Genomic DNA, 6,641 nt, shown 5'->3' with positions numbered 1-6,641 from the left:
TTCTGTGGGTAATGATATGTTTTATGCTTTTATGTTTCTGCATTTCTGAAAATACCCCCAGAGAAAATAAACTAAGGGGGATTATACAAGTTGTTTTGCCAGAATTATCATTGGTGGAGGCTGGAGGAGTGGGGTGTGAGCACAGGAGCGCTGCCAGGTTTTATGCGAGGTGACTGCAGCCCTCTGCTGCAGGTCAGTGGAGAGTGGATGATCGCACCTGTGATTTGTAGCCCAGGAGGACGGGGTTTTAGGCCTCACCCAGGCTCAGGAGGCAGGCGGGGGGGGCCGGGGACTGAGGTTGGTATCTCACTGTTTACAGAATAGACCCACCTCCATGGGCTTGTTGGTGGTGGGTTTTGCAGGCCTATGTTGGGGGTGTTGGCTCATGGGGAGCGGCCCTCTCTCCTGCCCCAGCAGGGCCCTTGCCCTTTTGGCCATCCTGCCTGCTGGGCACCTGGGCGGGGGTCCCCGGGTCTGGCATCTTCCTCCACTGCTCCTTCATGAACAGCCCTTCCTCAAGCCACCCACTGCTCCAGGTAGGCAGGTCCAAGGTCTCCTGACAAAAACATGTGTGCTCAAGAGTCAAAAAGCTATGCACACTTCAACACCTCCCTAAGCACAGCACTCCCGAAAACCCAGCTGCTCTGTTTTCACAGCTATTGTAATAAGAGTTAATGATTCTTTTTTTGTTATTTTAAAAAGAAGCCTTGTCTTGGTCATCTGTGCACAGGCATGGGTGTGGAGTGGACAGAAACTGGTTCCAATAATTAGCACCATTATTCCTTTCCCCATTTGCATAGAGGTTTTTAATTCCATGTGAGATGTGGTCACCAGTCACCTCATTCTTTGTGCAAAGAGGTGAAGTATAAATCAGAAGGAAAAAAGGCATCACTATTCACCCCGGGACACCCCCCGTCAGAACTGGGGACTCGGGCACCAGGACTGGACCAGTGCTGGCCACAGGACTCTCCAGGTGACAGAGGGCTCAGCAGCCAAGTAGTCCAGACCTAGGGCCACTCACACATATGACTGAGGTGACTGAAGTAGACTTAATTTTTAACTGCGTTTAACTTAAATGTAAACAGCCACAGGTGACCAGCAGACCCCTGTTAGGCAGCGCAGTCTGGAAAGAAAGAAATCACCTGCTCAGGGAGCTCACCTCGAAAACCCCACCCAGTAAGTCACAGCAAATCCCTCATCTGACAGGAGCATGCCTATGACAGACTCAGCCCCTCAGGTCACCCTCCAACTGTGTATGAGATATAAATGCATATATGTGAATGCACTTACATGTTTATAGTAACCTTTTTGAAACCTTTTGAAGGAATTGCCTTCAAATACTTCAGCCAGGGCATGGGAGGAGGGGTGTGGAGCTTGTAGGACAGAGGAAGCAGACAGGGTTAAGCATGACCATGGTTAAAGCTGGTCCCAGGTCCATGCAATCCAATACACAATTTCCTCTACTTTAGTATATTTGGAGTATTTTCAAAATTAAATGTGTTTGTTGTTGTTATTGTTGTTTGTTTTGTTTTGAGGCAGAATCTCACTTTGTTGTCCTGGGTAGAGTGATACAGCATCATAGCTCACAGCAACCTCAAACTCTTAAACTCAAGCAATCCTCTTGCCTCAGTTTTTCTATTTTTAGTAGAGATGGGGTCTTGCTCTTGCTCAGGGTGGTCTTGAACTCCTGAGCTCAAGCTGTCCACCCACCTCTGCCTCTCAGAGTGCTGAGATTACAGGTGTGAGTCACCTCAATTTTTTTTTTTTTTTTTTTTTCAGTTTTTGGCCAGGGCTGGGTTTGAACCTGCCACCTCCAGGATATGGGGCTGGCGCCCTACTCCCTTGAGCCACAGGCACTGCCCTCAATTTTTTTTTTTTTAAATTACCTTATTTTAATGAAAGTCTATAGGCTGAGGGAGCCGTGGAAGCTGTGGCAGTGCTGGACCCCTCCAGTGGGATGGCTCTCAGGGCACCAGGCAGGGAGCTGCGCCTCTCTGAGTGTGGCTGCCCCTTACACTGCCTGAGCAGGCACAAAACCTACCTGCCTCTTCTCTGCCCAGCGCCGCTGTGCTCACACACTGCCCCTTCCAGCTTCTCCTCCCAGGCAGGCAGCAGCCACGCCTAGCAGTGGATGAGTCAGGTGCCCGGCAGGTCATGCCGCCTCCTCCCTCCTCGCCCCCAGGGAGCCCCTGAGCTGAGAAGCAACCGAGTCCAGGCCCAGGGCAGAGTGCACTTGCAGATCGGGAGGGAGAAGCCTCCCACCTACGAGACCCTTCGCACTGCCCAGTGACAGGTCGGTCAGCTGTCACATGTCTTCCCTTTGGCCTCTTGTCCCTGAGTAACTGTCCCTTTGCCTAGGGGCACCAGAAGAAAGAAGCATAATGACAGTAACAGGGAGAGGTGAGAGTGCAAAGGCTGCAGCTGGCTGAGCTCTCATACACAACGCTGGTCTCTGGGGCTTTTTCCAAGAGCAGGAGCTATTGGAGGTATCATTCCTGTGTTTGGGTTTCAGAAAAGTCTCAGGAGCCATCAATATTCTGCTGCAAAGGGAAGAGCCAGATGTTCTCTGGCAGCCACAGAGGCAGAGTGTGAGACAAGAGGAGAACTTGGACTCTGAGGCAGAAAGGCCTGAGGAGCAGGCTCGTTCACAGTCAGAGGTCAAGTTTTCTGCTCTTCTAGCTGAGTTTGCCAGAAGATCTGGATTGATATCACATCCAAAATTAGGAACACGGAAGAATTGAGCTTGTGATAATGCCTTGACAATAAACAAAAACGAGGTAAAGGGGTAAAACTCATGGAAAAAAATTCAGTGTGTAAGTTAGTGTGTCACAAGGTCAACTGTTAAAATCAAACTGTGCAGGGGAAATTCTGACCCTGCTCCAATCCAGACGAACCCCGAGGATATCATGCTAAGTGAACCAAGTCAGTCACAAAAGGACATAGATTGCTTGGTGCCACTTACATGAGGTCCCTGAGGAGTGCCATCACAGAGACGGGGGGACGGGGATGGGAAGCTGTGGTTCAGGGTCTCAGTTTGGGAATCTGAGAAGGTCCTGGGGTCGGAGGGTGGTGATGGTCACACAGCAGTGTCAACAACACAAAGGTACTTAGTGATGCTGAGTGAATGGTTAAAAATGGTGAAGATGGCAAAGTCACGTTTCATATATCCTACCACAATAATACATAAATAATTTTAAAAAATCAAACTGTACTAAGTAGATTGAGAGTCTATTTTGTACAAGAAAACAGTTAAGTTTCACAGGAGAAATCAGGCAGGGCCAACTGACTGCTCAGCCTGCCTCCGAGAACAGGCTGAGCTGGATCTGAGGTGTAGCTCACCTCCTGGTGGCCACAAAGGCCAGAGCTAGGGCCCCTATGGTTCTGCTGCATTTTCTGGGTTTGTCCTTGTTTAAAACTGTCAGAAATCTGGGGACTGTGGACATGCGAATAAGTTCTTATGTGGAAGGGATGTGGAGCAAACATGGCCAGGGAAAAATGCAGGGAAATTCAGAAAATCAAAATGTTCAGACCAAAGAACAGATGATGTGGGAAGAGGTCCGTGGGGCACCCTCCTCACGTACGGGTCCTGGGCGGGTGATGTGTTACCTGTAAACTCTGTCGCAGGAACTGACACTGGACTGTTTCACTGGACTGTTTCTGGTGGAGGGCATCTGCCTGCAGGCTGTGGGAAATTACTGAGAGCCTTCTGGGCACCTCAGGACCTGTGAACAGGCTGCCTGAGGGGACAGGTTGCCTGAGGGGCACAGGCTGCCTGAGGGGGACAGGCTTTAGGGCCAGGTCTTCAGGAACCTGGAGAATGTGGCTTTGCCTGGGTGCACAGAGCACTGGGGGAGGCTAGAAAAGGATTGGCAGAAAGTTCTGGAAACAGAGTTGGACTTCCATCACAAACTTCATCACCAATACCTATTCCCTGAGATTAGAAGGTGCTGATTAATTTAGTTTTGCTTTTAATTTGATGTTATGCCTTGCCTCACCTCTTCAAATATCTACGATTGAATGGCGAATATTGAGTCAGTCCACGCGACATCTCTTTGGACACAGTGTGGTCAAGTTTTGATCACAAAAGCTAAATTTTGCCAGCTACTTCTGAGCATTATTTTTGAAGAAGTACCAGGACTTTTGCACCAAGAGTAAAGCTGAGGGGTTCCACCAAGCATTGAACCTGCCCAGAGGCCTGAGACTAGTGGAGCCATGTCCAGACCTGGCGCCAGCGGAACAAAGAGTTCTAGAGCCACAACATCCAGAGTGAGAGAGACTACAGCCACCAAGTCCTGCCCCATCATTTCACACTTGAGAATTGAGTGCAAACACCTTGCTTAAGATCTTTTCTGTTGGCAGACCCACAGCTCTTTATTCCACACCTCACCTCATTCATTTTGTTTTGGGGACTATCTCCCCACCTTTCCCTCCCTTCTCTGTCTTTGGTGGGCATATTGTTTAGGGTTCCCCAGAGACACAGAAGTAACAGGACCTGGTTTAGGTGTTGGGGATGAGGAACAGGAACTAGTAAGGAAATAACAGTGACAAATCATACTTACCATTGACCTTGGCGGCTTTGTTGTGGTGAGTGAGAAAGTTGTCTATGAAGCCTAACTATTCAAAGTGAGTGGGAGTTACAATGACAATGATACCATCAGCAAGATATTTTTAAACTCCAGTAATTCTCAAAGTTTATCTTTATTGAGATGATTTAAAACATTTGTCATCTTTTTTGAAGCTAACTTTGAATTTTTTCGCTGATTTCTAACAATGATGGTGAGGATTAAACTCTGACCACTGCTCTTTGCTCTGAATTCCTTCCTAAGGGCCTGGAGAGCAACGTCTGTAGACCATTAGCCTTGCTCAACAGGCCCCTCTGCCCCAGTGTACTGTTAGGTGTCTTGCTCAAGAAGCCCAATTCTAGCCTAGCACCACATGATGACTAGCATACTTCCTATCTCAACTAACATACATTAAAATTAAACTTAAATGGTCTTTTCTACTGACTCAATTTTTAGACAAAGCCTCCTCCTTTTACCAACTGCAAATTAAAGACTCTCTGGGCCAGGCACAATGTCTCACACCTGTAATCCCAGTACTTTGGGAGGCTGAGGCCAGAGGAACACTTGAGTTCAGGAGTTAAGAGACCAGCCTGGGCAACATAGCGAAGAGCACATCTCTACAAAAAAATCCAAAAATCTGCTGGATGTGGTGGCATGTACCTGTAGTCCTAGCTACTTGGGAGGCCGAAGTGGGAGGAATGTATGAGCCCATGAGTTTGAGACTGCAATGAGCTATAATCCAGGCAGTATAGCCTGGGCAAAAGAGGTTTGTCTCAAAAAAAAAAAATTAAAAAAAAAAAAATCTCTGAACCCACCTATAACTTGTAAATCCCCACTACAAGATACCAACCACCACCTTTTTGGGCTAAGCCAATGTACAACCTCTGTGTCTTGATTTATGACTTTGCCTGTAACTTCTGCCTCCCTAAGATATATACTACAGAGCTACAGCTTGACTTCCTGGGAGCCCCCTCTCTGGATGTCCTGAATTTGTGTTTTCCCCAGGCCACCGTTACTCATATTGGCTCAGAATAAACCTCCTTCAAATATTTAACAGAGTTGTTTTTTCATCTACAGTGATTACAACCCTGGAAATGGGATAGGACTGGTACTACATCCTATTTAAAGTGTAAGACTGGGAAGTCAGGGTCTCCTTTCTCTCTGTGTACTCTCTGCTATGTTCCCCTCATGGGTGCTCTATGAATGGGATATGATAGCAGAGGTTTTTATCAGTCATAACAGAGACAAGAGCTCACCTGTGCACTACAGGTTTTGTCTATGACAAGTTCTTGGCAAACCCTGTTAAAACCAATGTCAATTTGGGCGGCGCCTGTGGCTGTCGGTAAGGTGCCGGCCCCATATACCAAGGGTGGCGGGTTCAAACCCGGCCCCGGCTGAACTGCAACCAAAAAATAGCCAGGCGTTGTGGCGGGCGCCTGTAGTCCCAGCTACTCTGGAGGCTGAGGCAAGAGAATCGCTTAAGCCCAGGAGCTGGAGGTTGCTGTGAGCTGTATGAGGCCACCGCACTCTACTGAGGGCCATAAAGTGAGACTCCGTCTCTACAGAAAAAAAAAAAACCAATGTCAATTCAACAACTGACATCTGGTACTTGTCCATACTATATCAGGGTGTCCCAGTTGCTGTGGGGCTGCAGTTAACTAAAGTTCAGCTACTGCAGTTGAAGTCCAAATAGGTTGTTTGTTAGGCTGTGCAGGAGCCTGGTCCAAATTGATGGGCTCCCACAGTTTTATTTCACACCATGCCAGTGACTTCAAATAGGGTGTCAATAGAGGTGTGAAAGACAGAAGTCAGGAGCCTCCCTGGTGGCTTGGCTTCGAATAATGGACCCAGAGACCACAGATCAGTGGTAAGCCAGGACTCTTATTAGAAGTTAGAAAGGAATACAGAAGAAGTAAAAAGTACCAGAGCTTCTGGAAGGGGAAAAGAACTGAAGAACTCACTTGGGAGTCTCCACATGGGCTCTTTTATCTAGGGGTCTTAAGTCTAGAGGATTACACAAGGCTGGCAGTTGGTTATCAGGTCCTTTACAGTCTTTGTCCCTGAGAAGGGATTAGGGTG

Source organism: Nycticebus coucang, chromosome 15 (genome assembly GCF_027406575.1).
Source record: "Nycticebus coucang isolate mNycCou1 chromosome 15, mNycCou1.pri, whole genome shotgun sequence".
NCBI lineage: Eukaryota > Metazoa > Chordata > Mammalia > Primates > Lorisidae > Nycticebus > Nycticebus coucang.
Note: the sequence above shows the minus strand (reverse complement) of the source record.